This window comes from Nicotiana sylvestris, chromosome 5, assembly GCF_000393655.2.
Source record: "Nicotiana sylvestris chromosome 5, ASM39365v2, whole genome shotgun sequence".
Taxonomy (NCBI): Eukaryota; Viridiplantae; Streptophyta; class Magnoliopsida; order Solanales; family Solanaceae; genus Nicotiana; species Nicotiana sylvestris.
In genome coordinates, this window is record NC_091061.1 from 180,768,945 (window position 1) to 180,794,373 (window position 25,429).

The 25,429-nt window shown below is 37.5% G+C and overlaps 1 long non-coding RNA gene across 1 annotated transcript; it reads right to left on the reverse strand.

Moving 5' to 3' along the window:
* Nucleotides 1-3,172: 3,172 nt before the first annotated feature.
* Nucleotides 3,173-5,186, reverse strand: LOC104220539 (uncharacterized). The gene is made up of 2 exons (XR_709533.2): nt 4,765-5,186; nt 3,173-3,393 (listed from the first exon to the last, which is right to left on the reverse strand). It is a non-coding gene; the product is annotated as an uncharacterized lncRNA (long non-coding RNA).
* Between the last annotated feature and the right edge of the window lie 20,243 nt (nt 5,187-25,429).

The window sequence follows — 25,429 nt, forward strand, 5'->3', positions numbered from 1 at the left end:
TGCAGATATATATATATATATATATATATATATATATATATATATATATATATATATATATATATATATATATATATATATATATATATATATTTGTATAGATGCTCAAGTTTTGCAGAGTTTGTTCCTATTCACTGTTGACAGTGTGTGATAAAGATGCCTTTACTGGTACTTTTTTTCATGCTTTCCTAGATTGTCGAGTGTACTATTTGTTCATATCAATTTCATAAATGAAGTGAAAGTTTTGTGCTTAGATTTCTTCAGTTTGGTGTTTTAGTCAATTTGTCTAGCGTTGTTTTCCCGCTGTGAATGCTTCAAGACATCGCGTGCTGCTGCTGTGAATGCTCGTTAAGCTAATGTTCTTCGTGTCCTCAGTTTTCATGCATATACGTGGGCTTTACACACTTACTGAGCTCGTTCGCCTGTTGCTACTTCTCCTTTAAGTTCAATTGCTGTTCGCGTGGTAGTTTTTCTCTTGATCCTACTTATATCTGTTTCATTTGGCTATGTTGTTTCATGCTAGACTATGCAATCTGTTGGCTTTCTGTAATAGTATTTCATCACTTACACTTTCTCATTTCAATATATGAGACAGGTGATAAAAATAGTTGCCTTTACAATCTGGAATATACTATGTTTAAGGCTATGTTACTCGCACTCTCCAAAAATGTCGCAAGGTGTGTGTCAGATCTTCCAAAAGTAGTGCATTTACGGAGGATCTGACACTGGAGAGTTAGTGCAATATAGCTTTTAGGTTATCATATTAGGAAAACCTTTTCAGCATACTGGTTTTCTGTTATACTATGGACCATATTCATACAGCTCTCTTAGCTAGTTCCCTCTTTTATTCACTATCGGAGAAATGATAAGTGGATCTTGACCCTAACTCAATCCTAAAAGCTAGCTCGTGAGATGAGAATTGCCCAAGACCACATAAAGAGACCGCAAAATCTTCATCCCACCAGGGGCGGAGCTAGAAGTGCGGCTACGGGTTCGGCCGAATTCAGTAGTTTTTGCTCAAACAGTATATTTGTATTAAGAAATTCATTGAATATGTGTAAATATTAAATTTTGAAGTCATCGCTCCAAAATTCAGAACCCATAAAGTTGAAATCCTAGCTCCGCTTTTGTATCCCACTTATGTGGGACTCAACAACTTTGTCATGGAAATTTGAAATTAATATGTCAACAACAATGCAAATTTTAATATTATTTCCATCTGAAATATAGCAGAAATGTGGAAATGAGAATCTAAAACTGGGTGGAGAAGGTGTTTATTAACAAAAGTTTCATTTTTAATGTTGTTATATTAATAGTTTTGACCTTTGATTGTAAAAGAACATAGACAAAGGTCTGCAGTTTCAACTCTGATTTAATCAAAGATCCAAAGCACAGGGCGTATCTAGTGTTTAACTTATGGTTTCATCCGAACTCAGTAGTTTTAGTTCCGACCTTGTATATATATACTTAAAAATTTATTAAAGCAGTACAAATAATAGATTCAAACCCAATAACTATTATTAGAGATGGAATTCAAAAACAACCATCAACTATAACCCCAAAAGAACCAAATTCGCTAAACAACATAAAGGAAAAATGAAGGGAATATCTCATCGACGTAATCATATTTCTTTCGGTAAATAAGCTCTTCAGGCACTTGAACGTGCTTGGATTACATCTAGATAAATAGAAGCAAGCCGACGAGCAATGCCACGAAATGCACGTTGTGGTGGAAAAATATGTGTGGTAGAATCCCAAACTTGAACGCATAATCTTCAATTACAAGATCGGCAGATCCGTCTATGTCTCACTTTTAGCTCGCGATAAAAACTATTTACGCCCGATAGCCGTAAAACTTTATAAAATTTGTGTAATATATATTTTTTCGGTTAGTATTTTGAGAGCGGCTATACAATGTCATTTTCCTGATGAAAAATATCAGCGGACTTACTATATATTCTTTTGCTACAGTGAGTGCGAATTTAGATTCATATCCTTAAAATTTTCAATTATGTATAGAGAGACAGATTCAGTCGTAAATTTTAAAGTGATACCTAAACCGATGTTTGCTCTTTGTTTTTTGTTTGGTTAACGTAAGGTCTAAGAATATAAATATTATAAAAGTAAAATTTTAAAAAGTTGAGTAGTGTACGAAAAAATGAAAAATTCAAAGCTTATCTTATAGCTAGAATAAGCATAAATCCACTTGCATTTTTTTTTTCATTTTATTGACATCTACTACCTAATCTATTGATGGAGTCATAAATAAGAAAAAATTAAAGTCATAGACCAATTAAATTCTATTTGGTGACCATATATAGGATAAATTAAAGCCATCTAAAATCCCCTTAAACCTTGCTCAATTATTATCCGTAGTTTAGAGCCTAATAACTATAATTTGCTCAATTATTATCCGTAGCTATTGTTTAATTATTACTAACTTGTATTACTCGTATTCAAAAGCGCAATGAATACAGCCTATGTCAACTGTATTTGTTCGTACAATTGTATTCATTCGTGCAACGAATACAATATGTATCCACTGTATACAGGGGTATATACAAAGGATACAACATGTATGGACTATATTTGTTCGCGCAACGAATACAACTAAGGCGAAATACAAAATACACGAAAATAAAATATTCCTGTTGGGATTCAAACTCAAGACCTTCACTACCTAAGCAAACGCTCTAACCAATTGAGCTATGAGAGCTTCTTGCCCTCTTATTTCAGTCCAAAACAATTAATTTCTTATTTTATGAATTTGCTATAAAATTTCGAATATAGTTACGAATGGTAAATTTGCTGAAAGTATAGCTACGAATGATAAATACTGTGTTAATATTTGATGGGTCGAGTAATTTTCCTTAATAAGATCAAATTAAAGTCATATACCAACTAAAGTCTATTTGGTGATCCATATATAGGAGAAAACCATCTTAATTTCCCCTTAACTCTTGCGAACACACACTACGTAGGTCAAATTTTTTCACGTGGTATCAGAGTAGACAAAGATCTGAGGTTTGAATCTCACAAGCACTCATTAATCAAATATGTCACGTTCAAAAAAAGAATCAAGCTCGCAAGTGAAGGCGTGCATTTTTCCTAACATGTTAAACTTTTTAGACGACTTATTATAAACCTAAAATAAATAATAATGATCAATATATGGAGATTTAAGACATACTGATAATATTTATTTCATTTTATAGCACCGATAACAAGAGTCTTCTTGACCAAACTTAAGTCAATTGAGATACCAGTACACTTATGTAGGAATTAAATTGAAATACATTTCAATAAGTAATAGTAATAATTTCTTAGCTTGGCTGACTTTCTTCTCAAATTTCAATATGTGAAAGCTTCTTTGCCAGTCCATATTGTCAAACACTGCATATCCAACAGAATTACAAGAAGCTAATTACGGGTGAAATTCAAAAATAGCCAAATTTACAAGTGCTAATTGAAAAATAGTTACCGTTTTAAAATTTAGCCACTTTTCATGTAAAGATAAATCGGAACAAAAACACTGTTCAAAATTCAGAAAATATTCCAGCATAATATATTGGACTTCCAGCATGATATACTGGTCCAGTATAATATGCTGGAGTTCATACACAGGTGCTCCAGTTTCCAGTATATTATGCTGGAACTTTCTGTGTGTTGGAGTTCCAGCATAATATGTTGGAAATTCGTACACAAGTGTACCAATCTCTAGTATATTATGCTGGAACTTTCCGTGTTGCAGCAAATAGTGGCTATTTTTTAATGGTTTTGTAATTGCTGGCCATTTTTCAATTACCAGTCCGAAAACTGGCTAGCCCATGCTATTTTCAAGGTAATTAGAGACTTAATCCGGAGGCTAAATTGCAGTTGAGTTGAAAAAACTCTTAGTTGGAACAGAGGAAAGTAGAGAAACCTCTTGGCTTTCAATTATAATTGCTAATCATAAAACATGATAATTAAATCGCATAGAAGAAAATTGTGTCAAAATACCAGCAATTTCTTTAGAATCGATGCAAATTTAGCTAAAAGAAAACAATGAATCCATATATGTGATAGTATCGTTTAATTAGTTATTCTTACCGTTTTGTTATTATTATTATTGTTGTTATTATTGTTATTCATTAGAGACTCAACTTCTGCAATTATTTTAGTATCGAATTAATGAACTGAACCTTGATAATTATATATGGAAACTTGAAAAGTATATATGGATAGAAAACTTAATAATTAACATGAATTTTCTTGATTCTTTAGCTAGTTGATTGGTTATACGACGACTCAAGTCTATTACCAAGACTTATAACGAGATGGATAGAATCCCTCCATTCTTAAATAAAGTTCTCAGGTTCGTACTTTAGAAATGAATTTTTTTTGGTAGGGAGCGTTTCTCCGGCTCGTTAATGAGGTATTATCACTTTTAACCCATACCAGAAACTATTTACATTCCGTAGCCGAAAAAGTGTATAAAATTTGTATAATTTTTATATATAACATACAGAATATATATATATATATATATACATTATCATTTTCTTCCCGTTAATGGGTCTTATGTATCATAAATTCAAATTAATCGGATCAGTAGGTTCTAGATACCAAAAAAATAATAGACTCAAGTGACCCTAATAATTAACATGAAAACTTAATTCTTTTTGTTTTCATCGTCGAAACCAAAACGTTAGTTTACTAAATTAAAGAAAAAAAAAATGAAGAGGATCAACATAAAATAGAAAATAATGGAAAATAAAAATGTACCTGTCACAATCCACTTGTGGACCAATAGGAACTCTCTTGATCTTACAAACCTTGAAAAGTTTTCTTCCTTTTTTAACATCAATAACTGAAGAATTCCCAGTTTTTTGAAGGCACTTACATAAATCTTTAATATCATTAATTGTACTATTTTTTACAAGACTAGCCAAAGTTTGAGAACCTTGACAACATTCTTCTGTAATATTTTTTCTACAACCTAATAAAAATGGTTGACATGGTGACAATAAATCTTGGGCTTGATAACAAATCAATGATTTCATAGGAATATTAGTATTTTGCATAGTCACAAATCCTACAATTCCTAGAACCATTAGTGACCATATCATTGATTTTTTCATCTCCATACTTTGAAAATATTCTAAGTAATGAGAGTTTTTTTTGTTGGTTTTGGATAGATGGTGTTCAAGTGAATTATTTTTTGAGCTAATTATATAAATGTATGGATTCTTTTACTGTCAATATTGGAGTGGTGTTCAACATTTCTACAGATCATGATTACCCTTTTTTTGAGTTGGTGGAGCGTGGGGGACATGGAGGTGAATTCAGGAGTCAAAATGGGAGGGTTGGGCTGATTTTGGGCGGGTTTAAATGGGGAGAAAATAAAAAGTAGCCAGATTTACAACTGGTCGTTCAAAAATAACTTAGTTTCAAAAGTAATCGAAATTTAACCACTTTTCATGTAAAGATAAATTTGAGCGAAAACACTATTCAAAACCCGGAAAATACGCCAGCATATTATACTGGAGTTCCAACATAAGTATGCTTGAACTCCAACATATTATACTGGAGTTTCAGGATAAGTATGCTGGAACTCCAGCATAATATGATGGAGTTCCAGCATAAGTACACTAGAACTCCGGCATAATATACTGGAGTTCCAACAAGTATAATTGTCCAGTATAATATACTGGAGTTTGGAGCATCGGTGCTCCAGTCTCCAGTATATTATACTGGAGTCAGCAAAGTATACCGGTCCAGCATAATATGCTGGAGTTCATATATAGGTGCACCAAACTCCAGTATATTATGCTGGACCGGTCTCTGTTGCAGCAAAATAGTGGCTATTTTTCGGTCTCTGTTGCAGCAAAATAGTGGCTATTTTTCATTGACTTCGTAAACGCTGACTATTTTTGAATGACTAGTCCGAAAAATGGCTATATCATGCTATTTTTACGTTAAAATGTACCGAGTCAATAGATGGGCGGGTTAATTGAGTTGATTTTGGACGGGCCAAAATAGGCCGAGTCAATAAATGAGCGAGTTAATAACCTGTCCAAAAGTTATTTGGGCAGAGATATGCTGGGTTAAGATGTGCTAAAATTTGGGTTATAGCACAACTCGTCCAACTCTTATCAAGCTTTAATTAATCTGTGTTGTTTTCTTATGAATTGTTTAATTATCAAATAAGACTTTTTCCTTTGTTATGGTCATATATAACATATCAAATAAAAAAGGAATTATTTTAAAGATATTTTAGTAAAGTCACTCATGGATCAATTTGGGCTAAAAACTAGCCCAACTTTAGATGGGCTGGATCAAGATGGACTGAGTTCAACAAATGGACGAGTCAATGACCAGACCCGCCCAACGTTGGACGGATTGGAGGGTCAAATGGGTTTGGGCTCAAATTGCCACCCCTAGGTGGATCTAAGGCGAATTCCTTCTTTAGAAGAATCAACCCAAATAGTCGTCCACCTAATTTCTTAAACTAAAATAGCCGGCGGATATATAATATATGTAAAATTCATGTATAATATGTGTATAACTAATATATAATCTATGTATACAAACTAGAAAAAATAAATAGTATATCTGACTGGCTATTTGTGTACCAATCCCAATTCTCCAATTCAACTGATTCAATTTTTTTCAAACATATATATATTAATGCACACACATTATATACAACAACAATAAATTCAATGGAATCTTACAAGTGAAGTCTGGGAAGGGTAGTGTGTACGCAGATTTTACCATTACCTATAAAGGTAAAGAAGCTATTTCCGAAGACCCTCAACTCAAGAACGTAAAAAATGGAGCAATTCTTCGATCTCAACTAGCTATTTTTGTTTATTGAAAACACAAAAGCAAGAAGAAATATACAAACTTGAGGTGTGGAATCAAGTGAAAGCACTAAAGATTGTGGAATAATGCAAGTAGTGGATTATTGGATTATGGAAGACATGTAATCAAGGATTTGGCAAGGGGATATTATCATTTTGTTGAATATTAATAACAAATCATTAGCTATAGAATTGGATTTGACACCCAATAACTTGCCGTCCATTGAAATTGAAAAGTCTTTAATTGGTTCTAAGCACTAATTTTTCTTAATATCATCATCGCGTTGGTTCCATTAGAGAAGGAAACACATTTTATTTGAATTTCTTAATTCTCATGGCTCGAACTCGAGATCTTTTGTTTAAGGATGAAAAGGTTGCATCCATCCCGTGCGGGCCCATTGGTTGTAAGCCATTTATGTTGGAAAAATTACATTGTATAGCCGCTCTTAAAAATTAAACAAATTTTATACAATTTTTCGGCTACCGAATGTAAATAGTTTCTGGCACGGGCTAAAAATAATAATACCTTGCTTTGATTGCGTTGTAGACTTGGATTTACATAAAGTAAATATGATTATTTTATTAATCATTTGAGCATAACATACATATTCAACCACAATACAAGCTTTATGTGTGCTAAAGAAATGCCCACATGCTTCTTAGTGCATTCCACTTGATGAAGATACAATACTGCATTTTCCAAAACAAACCAATAAATTATATTAGTAAAGTACTATTGAACTGGAAAATAATGTATATAAAGTCCAAATTAAGAGGAAAATAAGAATTAACCTAAATAGCCATCCAGTCAACTGATAAAAATAGCCTGCTAACGATGTATAATATATGTATAATTCATGTATAACATATGTATAATCTATGTATATTGGCTAGGCAATATAAATAGTGAATCGAACCAGCTATTTATGTAAAGATTTTGAAGATTTAATAGTGTAGAAATAACACCAGGTAGCCACTCTAAAGGGCTGCTATTTAAAAATTAGCCAACACATCCTGAATTTCAGTTTTTCAGTTCAATTTTTCGGGACAAAAAAATCCTGAATTGTACTAAAATTAAGACGTTAGTTTAAAATTTCCGGACAAAATATGTAGCGGCTAATATTTAAATAGCTTCTCTGAGAATGGCTATCTGTGCACTTGCCCCGTCAATAGCAAACTATTAGTAATATAGCCATGAAACTTCACCTTCATGGGAGAATAACAAGAGGTTTCTTGTGGTGAATTGAATGGTTGTCATGATTAGGAATTGGTCTCTTGAAAGACATGATTCCTGTATTCTTGTATTTGTTCAGCTTGAAACCTCGGGTTAATGATGGTGAAGCTTTTAGTCTGCTCAAGCAATCAAGAATAAAAAAAATTTATGAAAGAAATTTAAAAGAGATTTGCCATTTAACAAATTAATTTTGAGCATATAGATGAGTTCAAGATCAAACATATGTGGGGTGTCAAATTTAGCCCAAAAAAGTATAATGCGCAAACTATAAATTGGCTGGTCGGCTGAAATTAATTACACTCGCTATCTTAATCAAAAGAAATTTTGAGCATGCTTGAATCTTATAGCCCACTATAAACTCTCAAAATTAATCCAATCCGCTCATTTAATTGATCAATCATTTATAAAATCAAAAGTAAGCAAGAATTAAAAAGGGAGAGAGATATTACATTTTGCAATCAACATTTGGACCAATAGAAAGAGAAACATTAATGTTGCAAAGCTGAGGAATTTGCTTAGCTCTTTCTTGAATTACTCCAATAGACAAAGCTTCTTTCTTGAGACATTCACATACTTTTTTAAGCTTCAAATCATCATCATTAGTAGCTAATATTTTCATTAATCCCTTAACACCATTGCAACAAGGAACACTAATATCACCTTTTCCCATTAAAAAACCTTTGCATGGCAAAAGCTTAATAATGGTATTTGGACATTCATTGCCATTAACAGAATTAATTGCCATAATTAGAGCTAAAATCACGAACCCGAAAACAAAAATTGAACGACCCATATTTGATATTTTTGATTGAAATTGATGAATTTGTGATGGAAAGTTTTAGGATTTGTGTATATTTTTATAGTAGAAATTTTAGCTTGAAGTTCTTGAGCAAAAGTGTGAGTATGAGAAATATATGCATGAAAAATGCAACTTAAAAAGAGTTAAAGGTGAAAAGGGTTGGATTTTAAATGTGAGTATGTAATTGTTAATAATGTGAACATTTGGACTATCTCAATATAGTAGCATAGAACATGTGTAATCCACTTCAAAATAAAAGAAATTACAATGATTTTTTGAAGAATGAAAAGAAGAAAGGATATTTCCAAAAAGAATTTATCAGATGTTGATGAGTTGTTATTACAAGTTATAATATGCTTAACTTTATTGATTGTGTTAAAACAAATTATACTATCAGTATATAAAGCTTAAGAAGGAGAGTTTTGGCGTAACTGATAAAGTTGTTGTTACGTGATCAGGAGGTCACGAGTTCGAGCCGTGAAAATAGCCTCTTGCAGAAATACAAGGTAAGACTGCGTACAATAAATCATTGTGGTCTGGCCCTTCCCCAAATCTTACGCATAGCGAGAGCTTTGTCGTAACTGGTAAAGTTGTTGTCATGTGACCAGGAGGTCACGGATTTGAGCTGTGGAAACAGCCTCTTGCAGAAATACAGGGTAAGGCTGTATAAAAAATAAATTATTGTGGTCTGGCCCTTCCCCAAACCATGCGCATAGTGGGAGCTTAGTGCACCGAGTAGCCTTTTTAGCATATAAAACTTAAATTCCTAGAGTAAAGCTTCACTTGGTGAGTGACCCATTTCTTTTCATTTTCAAAGAGAAGAGATGTAGAAAATAATTAATCCTTTTCTTATTTTATAAAAAAATATGTAATAAGTTGTACTATTATTCTCGGAAACTTTATACAGAAAGTTATATATGAGATGATGAAAACTCATAGTAATTTGTCAAACTTATTGTTTCTTTATTTTCAAGCAAATGAATCCATGCTATGTTCAAGTATAATTGTGTATCTTTTGCCCTCTTATTAGAAGAAAATATTCAGTCTTACCTAGAAAAAAGAAAAACCACTTTGAACTGAAATCGATAAAACTCAATATATGTTTAGTATGATTCATTTTATATATGTAGCAAGCAAAATTACTTATAAATTATTTGGTATGATCCTTTTCATTACATTGACTCAAATAGAACCATGAACAACCTCACTAATTCAATCGTCAGGATCAAGATTAATGGAAACTTTTGTAATCAAAAACCAAATATTGCTATTATTTGTAATTGAAATTATATTCTTCAGCTTTGTAGGACAACCATCATTGCCTATGTCCGCTACATTATTTTGATGGATAATCATTGATTTCTACCCCTTTTTTTGATGGTGTATCGCCAAGAACAACATCAGGACTATGCCCTGATGTTGTGGGAGGGGAGTCGTTGATCCCCGACCCTTTGGATGCACCAACATAATTGGAAAAATCATACTCTTGTCTTGTGGATGGGTAGTTGGTGATCTCTACCCCTTGTTTTGGTGGTGCATCATCGTAATCAATACCAGGACTATGCCCTGGTATTGTGGGTGGAGAACCATTGTCCCCTGACCCTTTTGGTGCAACAATACAATTGGTAAATTTACGCCCTTGTGTTGTGGAGAGATAATCGATGATCTCTACCCTTTGTTTTGGTGGTGCATAACCATGACCAATACCAAGACTATGCCTTAGTTTTGTGGTTGGGGAATCGTTGGCCCCTGACCCTTTTGGTGCACCAATACAATTGGTAGATCTATGCCCTTGTGTTGTGGACGGATAATCGGTAATCTCTACCCCTTGTTTTGGTGGTGTATCACCATGACCAATACTAGGACTATGCCCTGGTATTGTTGGTGGAGAGTCGTTGACCCCCAACCCTTTTGGTGTACCAATACAATTGATAAATCAATGCCATTGTGTTGTGGACAGATAATCGATGATTTCTACCCTTTGTTTTGGTGGTGCATAACCATGACCAATACCAGGACTATGCCCTGATGTTGTGGTTGAGGAATCATTGGCCCCTGACCCTTTAGGTGCTCCAACACAATTGGTAAATCTATGCCCTTGTGTTGTGGACGGATAATCAACGGTAATTTCTACCTCTTGTTTTGGTGGTGCATCACATGACTAATATCAGGACTATGCCATGGTGTTGTGGTTGGGAATCATTGACCCTGACCATTTTAGTGCACCAATATAATTGGTAAAACTATGCCCTTGTCTAGTGGATGGGTAATCGTTGATCTTCACAACTTGTTTTGGTGCACCATGATGTATACGATAAAAATCAATGGTCCGATTTTATGACCATTAAGGCGCTTCGTAAAGACCGCCCCTAGAAGGCTCGAAGCTCAGCTCGGGGTTTCAACCCCGAGGGTTCTCAATGATCGACCTAGAGGTAGTGCAAACCAGCGGCTACGGTGGATCGATGTGAAGTTCCCAAAGTACGTGACTAGACCTGACAAAGTCTATTAGGCTAGTTTAAACCCATGTAATGGCATTAAATGGTTGTATCAGCCCCATATCTTTGTAATAAATGTATTTATACTATGTTGAAATTTTCCATTATATATAAAGGAGATTATTATCATTTTGTAAGAGACAGTACACATTATACAATACACTACATTCAATACAAGAATATTCTCTGCTCTCTAACTGAAACATACTCTCTATTTGATTCTATTGCTTATATTTATTGTTTTACTTACATTTATCACATATCATTAATTGTTCATAATTTATTGCTCATTACTGATCATAAAGAGTAGCCATCGCAGCTCTCATAAATGGTAATCCTCCATCAACTTCCCTTAACCGGACATCCGATTCGACCTCGAGGCCCCATATGCGCCAGCTCGAGGCCCCGATTTCTAGCCATTTGGTTCGATTATTACACTATCTACAAAGCTCTTATCTTATCTTCTAATCTTTCACTTAGCATCTATTGCCTAACAACTAGCATAAAAATAGATCACGTATTTTTAGAACCACAAAATCAGATCTAATTGTTATTACCATTTTCAAGGTAACAGTTTGGTGCCCACCGTGGGGCTAAGAATAACAGTGATTGTTTTCTTGCTGGTTTACTACATAACGCAAGTTATCTTTCACATTTTTTCTTGTCCAAGTATCTTTGATTTCAGGTCAAAATGTCTAACTCAGTAAGTGCACATGACAATAATGGTCTCGAAGACCATGGAGAAAATGATGTAGTTGTTCCAGTAGTTGGTGTACCACCACGAAACCCTAAGGATGCACCAGAACCACTACCCGTGGACTTGGTCTCGCGCAACGCTCAACACGTCGAGATAAGCTCCCGCACCAACAGGAGTATACGTCGAGAAAATCAACAAGAAGCTTGGAAAAACCTCACTTAGGAAGAAAGAGAGGAAAACAGGGAAAGCGAAGTAGGAAAATCTGAGCACATCGTTCATATGATTATCGGGGAGGGAGGGGGGAGACGTTCCCCAAGGGCCCATGACCAAGAGGATAAAGGTTTCTACGGCAACGCAAGGGAAAACCCGGGGCCGCGCATCTGAGGACATCCTCACGTTCAGCGAAGAAGACTTCGAGATTCTGTCGTACCCACACAATGATGGCTGGTAATCTCGTTCCTCTTAAATAACATCCAAATTAAACGTGTACTCATGGATCCAGGTATCTCGGCCAACGTAATTAGGTCAATAGTGGTAGAACAACTCGGATTACTCGATCAGGTCATACCTACCTCCCGAATCCTCAACAGCTTCAATATGGTCGGCGAAGCAACAGAAGGAGAGATCACCCTCATGGTTAACATATCCGGAGCAGTTCAAGATACCAGATTCGACGTCATTAAAGGTGATGTGAGGTATAATGCCTTGCTCGATAGGCCATGGATATATAACATGAAGGCGGTACCATCGACCCTGCATCAGATGATGAAGTTTCCAACAAAGAACGGAATAAAAACAGTGTATGGAGAGCAACATGTGAAGAAAGAAATGTTCGCGATCCATGAAGAGACACTGAATTCTGTACACTCCGCCTCGGAAGAGTTGGAAAGCCAACAAACCCCCGAGGATGATGAAGAGGATTTCCTCGCTCCGAGAACCTTCATTGCCCCCGAAGAATCGGATGCAACAAAATTGACTATTGAAGAACTGGAGCAAGCCGTATTGATCGGGCATCTCCCAGATCGGAAGGTATACCTGGGGACGGGATTAACCCTCGAACTCAGGAAAAAACTCATTCAATTGCTTATTAACAACATCGATTTCTTTGCTTGGTCACATTTAGACATGACAGGGATCCCACCGGAGATAACTACCCATCGACTAAGTGTTGACCCCAGGTACAAACCGGTGAAGCAAAAAAGGAGACCCTAGTCCGAGATAAAGCATGCATTCATCAAAGACGAGATAATGAAGCTCCTCAAGATAGGGTTTATTAGGGAAGTAAAATATCCCGAATGGCTGGCCAATGTGGTGGTAGTTTCCAAAAAGGGGAAAAACTAAGAATGTGCGTAGATTATAAAGATCTAAATAGGGCGTTCCCAAAGGAATCATTCCCACTGCCCAACATCGACCGTTTGATCGATGCCACGGCCGGCTATGAAACCCTCACTTTTCTTGATGCATATTCGGGGTATAATCAAATTTAGATGAACCCCGAGGATAGAGAAAAGACTTCGTTCATCAGAAAGTATGGTACGTACTGTTACAATGTAATGCCCTTCGGGCTAAAAAACGCAGGGGCCATATACCAACGCCTAGTTAATAAGATGTTCGAATATCAAATAGGCAAATCCATAGAAGTTTATATTGACGACATGCTAGTTAAGTCCCCGTGCGTAGAGGACCATTTAATTCATTTGCAGGAAACATTCGACATCCTCAGAAGTTACAACATGAAACTCAATCCCAAGAAGTGCGCCTTCGGGGTAGGATCAGGCAAATTCTTAGGTTTTATGGTATCGAATAGAGAAATCGAGATCAACCCCAATAAAATCAAAGCCATCGAAGAAATTATGACGGTAAATAACGTAAAGGTCGTGCAGCAGCTGATCAAACGGATAACAGCCCTGGGTCGGTTCATATCAAGGTCGTCGGATAGGAGTCACCATTTCTTCTCCTTGCTCAAAAAGAAAAACAACTTTGAGTGGACTCCGGAATGCCAACGCACCTTAGAGGAGTTGAAGCGATACCTGACAAGCCTGCCTTTGCTCCACACCCCAAAAGAGGATGAGACATTGTATTTATACCTGGCCGTATCCGAGATAGCGGTGAGTGGTGTATTGGTTTGAGAAGAACAAGGTACGCAATTTCCTGTTTATTATGTAAGTCGGACCCTGGGTGATGCCAAAACCAGGTATTCACTACTGGAAAAACTAGCTCTTGCATTAATAAGTGCGTCTCGAAAATTAAAACCTTACTTCCAATGCCATCATATTTGCGTTTTAACAATGTATCCCCTTCAAAGCATATTGCATAAACCCAAATTATCGGGTCGACTGGCCAAATGGGCCATCAAACTCGGGGGATATGATATCGAGTATCAGCCCCGAACGACTATCAAGTCTCAAATTTTGGTAGACTTCGTAGCTGACTTCACTCCCTCCCTCGTACCCGAGGTCGAGAAAAAACTTTTGCTAAAAACGGGCACATCTTCCGGGATATGGACCATGTTCACTGACGGCGCCTCGAACGTAAGAGGGTTCAGGTTCGACATAGTTCTAAGGCCACCTATGGGCGGCGTGATTAGACAATCTATAAAAACCACAAGGTTAACTAATGATGAAGCCGAGTATGAGGCTATGATTGCATGCCTGGAATTGGTCAAAGGCCTAGGAGCTAAAGTCATTGAAGCAAAATGTGATTCCCTCCTGGTGGTAAATCAGGTAAATGGGATCTTCGAGGTTCGGGAAGACAGGATGCAAAGGTACTTAGACAAAATTCAAGTCACATTGCACCGCTTCAAAAAATGGACTCTGGTCCACATACCTTGAGAGGAGAATAGCGAAGTCGATGCCCTCGCAAACCTGGGGTCGTCCGTCGAGGAAGATGACATACTCCCCGGATCTGTTGTTCAACTATCCAAATTAGAGATCGAGGAAGGCCATGCCGAGATCAACTCCACTAGCCTAACATGGGATTGGAAAAATAAACATATCGATTATTTGGAGAGCGGGAAGCTACCCGTAGACCCAAAAGAGTCGAGGGCCCTGCGAACCAAAGCGGCCCGATTCTCGCTCGACGAAAATAGAACTCTTTATAGAAGAACTTTTGATGGCCCCCTAGCAGTATGTATGGGGCCGGGAGACACAGACTATGTGCTCCAAGAGATCCACGAGGGCACCTACGGAAATCACTCCGGTGCCGATTCCTTAGTTCGGAAAATAATCAGGGCAGGCTACTATTGGGATAACATGGAGAAAGACATCAAAGAATTCGTCTGCAAATGTGACAAATGCCAAAGATTCACCCCAATGATTCACCAACCTGGTGAACAACTACATTCAGTTTTGTTGCCATGACCGTTCATAAAATGGGGGATGGACATCGTCGGACCTCTCCCAACGGCGCTAGGTAAAGCTAGATTTATTTTATTTATGACTGACTTACTTCTCAAAATGGGTTGAAGCACAGGCCTTCAAAAAAATAACAGAAAAAGAAGTCATTAATTTCATTTGGGACCATATCATATGCCGATTCGGAATTCCTTCCAAGATAACGTGTGATAACGGGAAGCAATTCATCGGAAACAAAGTGACTCAGTTCCTTGAGGACCACAAGATCAAAAGGATCCTGTCAATACCCTACCACCCGTGTGCAAACGTCCAAGCCGAGTCCATAAATAAAACCATCATTCAAAACTTAAAGAAGAAGTTGGAAAGCACAAAGGGAAGATGGAGAGAAATATTTCCCGAAGTGCTTTGGGCTTATCGAACAACTCCAAAATCAAGCATGAGGGAAACACCTTTCTCCCTAGTATATGGCGCCGAGGCTTTGATACAGGTCGAGGTTGGAGAACCTACCGCCAGATTCTGACACACCATCGAGAGCTCAAACAATAAGTCCATGACTACTGCTCTCGAACTATTGGATGAAAAGCGAGAAACCTCGCTGGTCCGAATGGCCGCGCAAAAATAGAGGATCGAAAGATACTACAACAGGGGGACAAATCTCCGACATTTTGGAATCCGGGACTTAGTCCTAAGGAAAGTCACCTTGAATACTCGAAATCCTAATGAAGGAAAGCTAGGTCAGAACTGGGAAGGACCGTATCGCGTCCTTGGGTTAGTTGACAAAGGGTCCTACAAACGCGGCACCATGGAAGGCGAACAACTTCCAAGCAATTGGAATGTATCAATGCTCAAACGTTATTACTGCTGAAAGCTCAAAGGCCTTAGGTTTCAAAGGCATGCGTTGCACTCTTTTCCTTCGATCGGGTTTTTCATCCCAAAAAGCGTTTTTTACTAACAAGGTTTTTAACGAGGCAACATCTATATGCTACCTAAGAAAGACTCAACAAATATTCAAGGCTTCTCTTCAACCAACCCCGAATACTGGGGGGCATCCCCTCCTCCCCGAAGGTCACCTCCTCAGAGAAGCCAAGACGTGCTAAATGGGGTCCCGATAGAAATACGATGTACCAGGCCAAAACGGTCTAATGAACCATGCTCGTATAGAATAACCGAGCCCCTGACAGCGAGAACATGTATAGTTATACCAAGTAATCAAAGAAAACTTTCCCCTCCGACAAAGCATTTCACGTATCAAAGAAGTTTGCTATTTTTTACAAAAATGGTTCCAGAGCCAAAAATGTCCCGAGCACTCGGGGACTGGCGCCAAAAACTCTAAGTTGTATGACCTCCGAGTCAGAATCTTGGAACTTGTAAGCCCTCAATCAGGCAACATCAAGTTTGCAAAAATGGCTCCAGAAGCTAAAAACGTCCCGAACACTCGGGGACTAGCATCAAAAACTCGAAGCCGTATGACCTCCGAGTCGGAATCTTCGAACTCATAAGCCTTCAATGAGTAAATACCAAGTTTACAAGGAATGGATCTAGAACCAAGAAACTTTCGATGACTCAGGGACTGCCGCCAACCACCACCCCCATCGATCTGTCAAAAACCCGAGGCTATAAGGCCCCATGCGGGAAACCTCGAGCTCATAAGATCTTCATAAGGCAACATCAAATATGTAAGACCTCAAGCCATGCATGAACCATATTTGTACCAAGTAACCAAATCTGTAAGACCTCAAGCTAGGCATGAACCATACTTGTACCAAGTAACCAAATTTGTAAGACCTTACAAAAGGCATAATCCCGATCTTAAAGTTAAGGCTATATATCCAAACTTATAAGACCCCTAAAAAGGCATACACTCGATGTAGACGCCAAAACTACTTCACTCGGGGACTGAAAAGCTCTAGCCAAACACAATGACTACAGTCACAAAGCTGTACCAGCCAAACTAACGTGACTCGGGGATGCCCGACCGTCGCAATAAAATTACAGGCCTTCGATTACTTCGGAAGTACTTCGAAAAGAACCGGTTAAACAGGCTACCCTCGACATAGGCAAAAGAGTTTAAACCATGTCAACTCCAAACTATAGGCTTCGAAACATTCAACCACCGAGCAAAACCTCCTGAGGTGCTCGTTCATCGCCACATAACGACTCACAATCGAGTTTTTTATCAAACCGTCGAAGAGTCAGGCAAACACAATTTCAAAAAAGTCCTTAACAAGGGAAAAATAAAGCCTATATTAGAGGTTGCACCGACCCAATGCGTAAGAGCCAATGCCGCCAGCCCATATAAAGGGTCGTACCGACCTAATGCGTAAGATCCACTGCCGCCAGCTCATATGAGAGGTCGCACCGACCTAACGCGTAAGAGCATAAGGGCCAACTTCAAAATCAAAAAATTAAGGGTCAATGAGCTCGAGCCGAAGCCCGACTCAGAGACTGAACCCGAAATAGTTAACTGAATATGCCTAAGAGCAAAAGCATAATAGCTTGAAATGTTGGATTATACTAAAAGGTCGTACTGAACTAGTGCGTAAGAGCCTAAGGGCCAGCTTAAAATTCAAAAACTTGAAGATCAATAAACTAAAGTTGGAACCCGACTCGAAGATCAAACCCAAACACAGTAAAAAATGCCTAAAGGCAAATGCGTAAGAGCCTATGGGCCAGCTGGACGAGCCTCGAAGTCATATTGAAAGTCTAAGGGTTTTTACCCCAAGGCCTAACTTATCCGGCCATTCATTAACAAAGCGTCAAAATTCAAAGCAAAGAAAGACGTACACATGCAAAGAAGAATGGAACCAAAGGGTTTCCTTTTATAATTACATAAGGCTTCACTTACAAAGTCTTCTAGGAACACAATACACAAGATTGAAAAGAAAAAAAGCCTAAGACTACGATCCCTTCAGGGACTGTGGCCCACCGGCCTCCTCCTCGTTGTCTTCAATACCAGGCTAAAGGAACTTGGCATCATATCCATCCGCCTTTGCCTGCTTTATCTCTTCCGAGAGATCAAAGACCCTAGCATGGATCTCCTAGAGGGTTTCCCTTCAAGATTTGCACCAAGCATACTCGTTACTCCTGCTCTCACGGTCAAAAGCCCCTCTCAGTTCAGCTCAGCTCGAGCGTCGGCAACGTCCTTCAAATAGACGACAACTTTCTTATCAGCCTTAGTTCGGATCGCTTCGGCTTCAGCTCGAGCATCCACAACTTCAGCCTTCATCTTTAGAAGCTCAGACTCGAGCCTTCTAATCATGTCCGTTCGGACCGAGCTATTCTCACGAGCATTACGGAGTTGTACTTTGAGGGCAGAAGCCATGGCCAAAGCATCCTTCTTGGCCGCAACCTGGACATCCACCTGAGCCTTTAGCTCGTCGCACTCACACTTGGCTTAACCAACTTCGCTCCAAAGGCGCTCCAGGTCCTCCGACTTTTCCTGCAACTGAAGTAAACAAAACATTAGCCTCGGAAGATAGAAGAAGAAACACGCACTCCCTTGGAACAAAAATTACCTGCTCCTCGAGGTAGCTTTCGCAGTTCAGACTTCGACTCACCTTATACCACAAGTATGCCAACTCGTCTTCCCTTTCATCGCAAAGAAGCCTGAGGGGTTTCTACCCATTATCACTTTAGGAAGATGTACCGGCGGGATCACCTCAGTTGTTCCATAACCATGTCATACAATTAATGCTGTCATAGGACGTTTTGGGGATCAAAGACCCCCGCATCAACCTAGCCTCGAGATGGTACCCGATCTTGAGGATTTCTGCTTCCATAACTAAAGGCTCTAAGGATCCATTGATATCATTACAAGCCTTGATATGGTACCCGATCTCGAGGACCTCTATCAAAAAGAAGATAGGCTCTAAAGAGCCATTAATATCACTATGAACCTCGAGATGGTGCCCGATCTGGATTTTTGTCAAAACGAAAGATAAGCTCTAAAAAGCTACCCATACAGGCTTGACCTCAAGGTGATACCCTACCTCAAGGATTTCTGCTATTGCGAGTGTGGGTCATTCACTCAAAAACTACTAATAAAGCCTTAGGGCTATTTCTCGCCTTCGGATCGAGTTAAACGTCCTATCAGTTACTTTAATCTAGGGGCTATCCGAGTCCAGGCGTACCCTCATCTGGGATCTATCTATAATGCCTTAAGGCTATCTTCACTCTAAGTTCAAAACAAGTTTTCAGGTCGCCTGAGCTTGAGCAAACCCTCACTCGGGGACTGTCTTCGAAAGACTAAGGGCTATTTTAATTCTCATAGGGTCAAGCAAATTATCCCTCGAGGATTATCGACGGGGTCTAAAAAGGGTTAAGTTTTGTCCTAAAAATTGAGGCCCCATTCTCACTCAATTCGAAGTCGCTAGCTCCGGCGGCCTAAGTTTGTAACAAGACAATCCGGACTTGGTCCGAGGAACGAAAAAGGGCCTCAAGAAAAATCATATTTACAAATCAAGAACCGAGGAAATATCCACGCCTAAGCCCGGTATTCGGATCGATCGGTAAGGTCACGTGCTCAGATTCTCCACAAGCGCAAATAAAGGGAAATCCAGCACAAATCAAAGACATGATTACAAAAGCCCACGAAGGGTCCTTACACAGAAACGAAGAAAAAGAAATAACGGCTAAAAGTCTAATCTACTCTCGGAGATATATCTTCGGGAGTAATTTCTGCGAGAACCTCATCCGAAGTAGAAAAAGATGAAGAAGCAGAAAAAGGTGCAAAAGTGGCTGAGTGAAAAATTTGGCAAGTATGGGTCTCGCCAGCATAGCTACTTTGAATCCACTTCTTGGGACAATGTGCCATGCAGGTTAGTAGTTGATAGTGCCGCCTCACTCCAGGGAAAGCAAAAGGAGTGAAGCACCACGCTGGGTTGAAGTACGGAGATGAGCAGCGGTGTAAAGTTCGAGCAACTTCCTGTGCAGCGGTGTAAAGTTCAAATATCTTCCTAAATAGGAAGAATTCGGTGTCCCCCTCTCGTCGCCTCGAGCCAACGGCGACAACAACGATAACAACAACAACTCGGCGTAGTCCCATCTAACGGGATAAAGCTTTAAAAAAGACAACCTTGGCATAATTAGCAGAGTCGCCGCCATGGGGTCTTATGGTCGCAGTTTTGAACCATAAAAATGGTGATCGGAAGAAGAGAAGAAGTGGAAAAGAGCCAGAGTTAGTGAGGAAGGGATGAGCATAGCCTTCATTCAGATAAGTAACAATCCTATTTATAGAGGGCCAGTGACGTTTCGACGGCACCAGTGGCAGGCCAACGCTGGCATGCAATCAATGCTTTGGGGAAAATAAACCAACGACGCAATCAATGTTTTTGATAAGGATCAGCGGTGTACCCAAGGTTTTTGGGAAGATGAACTGATGGGACGCTCCGACGCTTCTACCTCAGTAGGCGCCTATATCACAAACGTGATGTCATCGCAGTGGGCTCGAGAAAGTCGAGACTCAAATTGTTTCTTATTATTTTAATTCAAGAAACGCGGGGACTATCGGTATACAATAAAAATCAGTGGTACGATTTTATGACCATTAAGGCGTCTCGTAAAGACCGCCCCCAGAAGGCTCGAAGCTCAGCTCGGGGTTTCGACTCCGAGGGTTCTCAATGATCGACCTCGAGGCAGTACAAACCAGCAGCTATGGTGGATCGATGTGAAGTTTTCAAGGCACGTGACTAGAGCTGACAAAGTCTATTAGGCTAGTTCAACCCGTATCATGACATTAAATGGCTGTACCAGCCCCATATCTTTGTAATAAATGCATTTGTACTATGTTGGGATTCCCCCTCATATATAAAGGGGATCCTTGTCATTTTGTAAGAGACAATACATATTATACAACACACTATATTCAATACAAGAACATTCTCTGCTCTCTAACTCAAACATACTCTCTATTTGATTCTATTGCTTATATTTATTGTTTTACTTACATTTATCACATTTTATTAATTGTTCATCATTTATTACTCATTACTGATCATAAGAGTCGCCATCGCAGCTCTCATAACTGTTAATCCTCCATTAACTGCCCTTAACCGGACATCCGATTCGACCTCGAGGCCCCGTATGCGCCAGCTCGAGGCCCCGATATTCAGTCATTCGGTTCGATTATTACACTATCTACAAAGCTCTTATCTTATCTTCTAATCTTTCACTTAGCATCTATTGCCTAACAACTAGCATAAAAATAGATCACGTATTTTTAGAATCACAAAATCAAATCTAATTGTTATTATCATTTTCAAGGTAAATACATAATTTTGTAGAATCATGTTCTGGTCATGCAGGTGAATAATCGTCGACCTCTCCTTGTTTTGGTGTACTAGGACCAATATTAACTCCATGCCCTACTCTTATGGATGGATAATCGTTGATCTCTACCTCTTGTTTTAGACCATGACTCGCTCTTGGGGGTCATAATCATCAATGGATCGACTCGTAGCAAGAGTTTTTGGTATAATATGATCAGGGACAATTATCAAAGCCAAAGAAAGAAATATTGTTAAAGAGATTGAATAACGAGCCATTATTTTAGTGCTTGCCTATGTTTTCAGTAGTGAATGCAGAGCCATTAGATTGTTGCTATTTTATATAGTTGAAGTAGTGATTACTGTGATCATTTGAGATGATGCAACAAAATACAATAATCTTAGATACATTTATTATCCTCTATGAGAGATGCAATTTTCTATTTAATTTAGATTTCTTAGACATAAATGGAACTTAACTCATTTTAACCTTCATTATTCTTCCTTACATGAAAAAAATATTGGAAAACTTCATTAATTATTGTCCAATAACCATTTCAGCTGCATTTTGGTTTATTTCTCGTGGATGGGTTCTGAATTTACCACAAATAGTCATCGATACCAAAACTCATCTTAGTTAATGGAATATTCAAAATTAAATATTTATACACATTTAATGAATTTCCTAGCATAAATACTTAAGCAAAACTTAGTGGGTTCGCCCGAATCCGCGCACTATAGGCTAGCTCTGCCTCTGATAGAATATTATTATTTTTTTTGGGATTTTGATATTCTATTTGTGTAAAATATTATCATCATTTGCAACTTTTCCGAGAAGGATATATCAAATGTTGGTGATTTATTAGATATTAATCTGTTAAAAATTGTCCCCTAATTAAAACTCTTAATTTTATGCGTACACAAAGCGTTTCATTAACAACATATCAAACAAATTATTGATGCTAAAATTTACGAAGGGATCGAGAATAAGGCACTAGCAACCAAAGTGATCAAAATTGAATGATAGAATGATGAACATAAAATAAATAGATGTGAGACCAATAAGTGTTGTAATTGAGTAGTAAGCAGGCTCGAGCTTGCAGGAATGGAGTCGCTTTTGTTAGAAAGTGCTTTACCAGAAATATGGGACTTCATGAGGTGAATCTGAATTTAGTCGGGTCCCAATACAAGTATCAAACACCAGATGGGAAACAAACGAATTAGAGAGAAAAAGAGAGCGGTTCTATTTATAGTTTGTGTTCACATGTCATTATTGAGCATTCTTAAACTAATTTGATTCAATCTTTGGTTTGATTCATATTTACGTATTTACGAAATTACTTTACTTCATAATCCTTACTCAAATTATGAAGAATAAACAACAACGACGACGACGACGACCTAGTGAAATTTTACTAATGGGGTCTGCGGACGAAGAATAAACAAACTAACTTTATATTCATTAGGATCAAGACCAGTAAAACATGCATGTAATCAAGAAGCAATTTTGTTAAACAATTTTTTGCTATTAATTGAAATTGAAATTCACTTAACTTTACACAGTGCAATCATGATTAATGCAGATACATCTCACAAGATTTACCAAAATAAATGATTAATTTATCCTTGCGTTGGTGCATCATTGATCTCTTTTCCTTGTTTTGTCACACCATAATCAATTGCAACATCATGCATTGGTCTCGTGTGTGGGTACTCGTTGATATCTGCACCTTGTTTTGTCACACCATAATCAATTCGAAGACCATGCATTGGTTTCGTGTTTGGGTAATTGTTGATCTTCGCCCCTTGTTTCGCCACACCATAATCAATTGCAAAATCATGTACCGGTCTTGTAGGTGGGTAATCGTTGATCTCTGCCCCTTGTTTTGGCGCGCTAAAATCATTATGATGTCCATGGGGTGGGCAAACATAGAATTCTTCACTTTCTTTTAGTTCTTCACCTTTATTACTAAGACAATGACTTGCTCTCGGGGGACTATAATCTTCAATTTGGATTAAAGATCTAGAGTGGCCATAATTAGGGACAATTATCAAAGCCAAAGTAAGAAATGTTGTTAAAGAGATTGAGTAAGTGGCCATTTTTGTAAACTTTTTGCCTATGTTTTGTACTGAGTATAGAGCCATTCAGGTTGTTGCTACATTATATAGTTGAGATAGTGATGAATCTGATCTCAGCGGAGGTAAAAAATATTAAACGATTTTTTTCTATTTGTTCAATTTTTTGTGGACTGAGTTATTCGATATCTGTGTTGATATTTACATTTATGATCCTTTTTGAGTGATGCTATTATCCATATTTTCTTTAGATTACTTTTAACATAAATGAACTTTTTTTTTTTTTTGACCTTTATTATTCTTCCTTACCTGAAAAAGATATAGGAAAAATTCATTAATTATAGTCTAACAACCATTTTAATTGCATTTTGTTTTATTTCTTGTGGATGAGTTTCTTTGTTATTTTTATCTTTTACCGAACAAAAGTTATCTAGAGGTCGTCACATACAAAATTTTGACCAAAAAACTTTTTTTTTTAAAAAAAACTAGAATATATCTCTTACTTTTCACATAAAAAATACACTAAATTATGGGTTGAGAAGAGCTAGAACAATTAGTTACGCCCATTCTTTTTATGATTCTATGTTCTATTTTTGTGAAATAATTGATTGTGATAGCAAATAATATAATTTGAACCTTTTCCGAAAAAAGATTTACCAAATGTTGGTGATTTACTATAAAAGTGGATGTCGATAAAAGTTTGTTAAACATTATAATGAAGAAACTATCCCAACAGGAGACGATCTAAGTACCTAACTCTTAATTTAATTTGTCCATATAAAAAGCATTTCATTAAAATATTCCTTAGATGTTAAAAAAGGTATTATCACTTTTAGCCTACGTCAGAAACTATTTATATTTGGTGGTCGAAAAAGTGTATAAAATTTGTATAATTTTTGTAGTAACATACAGGATGTATGTATATATATATAAAATATATATATATTTTGACCATTATTTTAAGAACAGCTACACAATATCATTTTTCCTTTAAAAAAATTAAAGAAAAAAGAATCATTTTGGACCGAAATCGATAAAATCCAACCAGTATTTGGTTTGATTATTTTATCGCATTTAGCAAAATACGTGTTTAATTTTTCATAATCCCAACTTTAGTCGAACAATAAACAACCCCTGTAGTTTGATTATCAGGATCAAGATCAATGGATATTTTGTAATTAAGAAGCAAACTTTGCTATTATTTGAAATTAAAAGTCACCAATGTATGCAGTCGCCTTTGTTAGGGAGCATTTTTTACTCCCCCGATATGGGTGGCTCTCGTTCTGGTTTGGTGGAAAGGTGAAAAACACTAAATTTTTCTTCCTGGTTGATGTACGGTGGAGGTAGATTGAAGATGATATTATGCGGCGTTCAAAACCAGTCTTGACGTGAATGAATTAGAAAGAAGAAGAATATGATTAGAAATTATCAATTTGTTTCAGTAATCATTAGGGCTAGTCATCCCCCAATATGTGTACCGGATACTGGGTAAAAAACAAAAAAAAAAAAAGAGGAATTTTCATAAACCGCTATAGTTTAGAGCCTAGTAACTATAGTTTGCTTAATTACCAACCGTAGCTACTATTTAATTGCTACTAACTTGCATCACTTATATTCAAACGCGTAACGAATATAATATGCATGTATCGACTGTATTTGTTGGCACA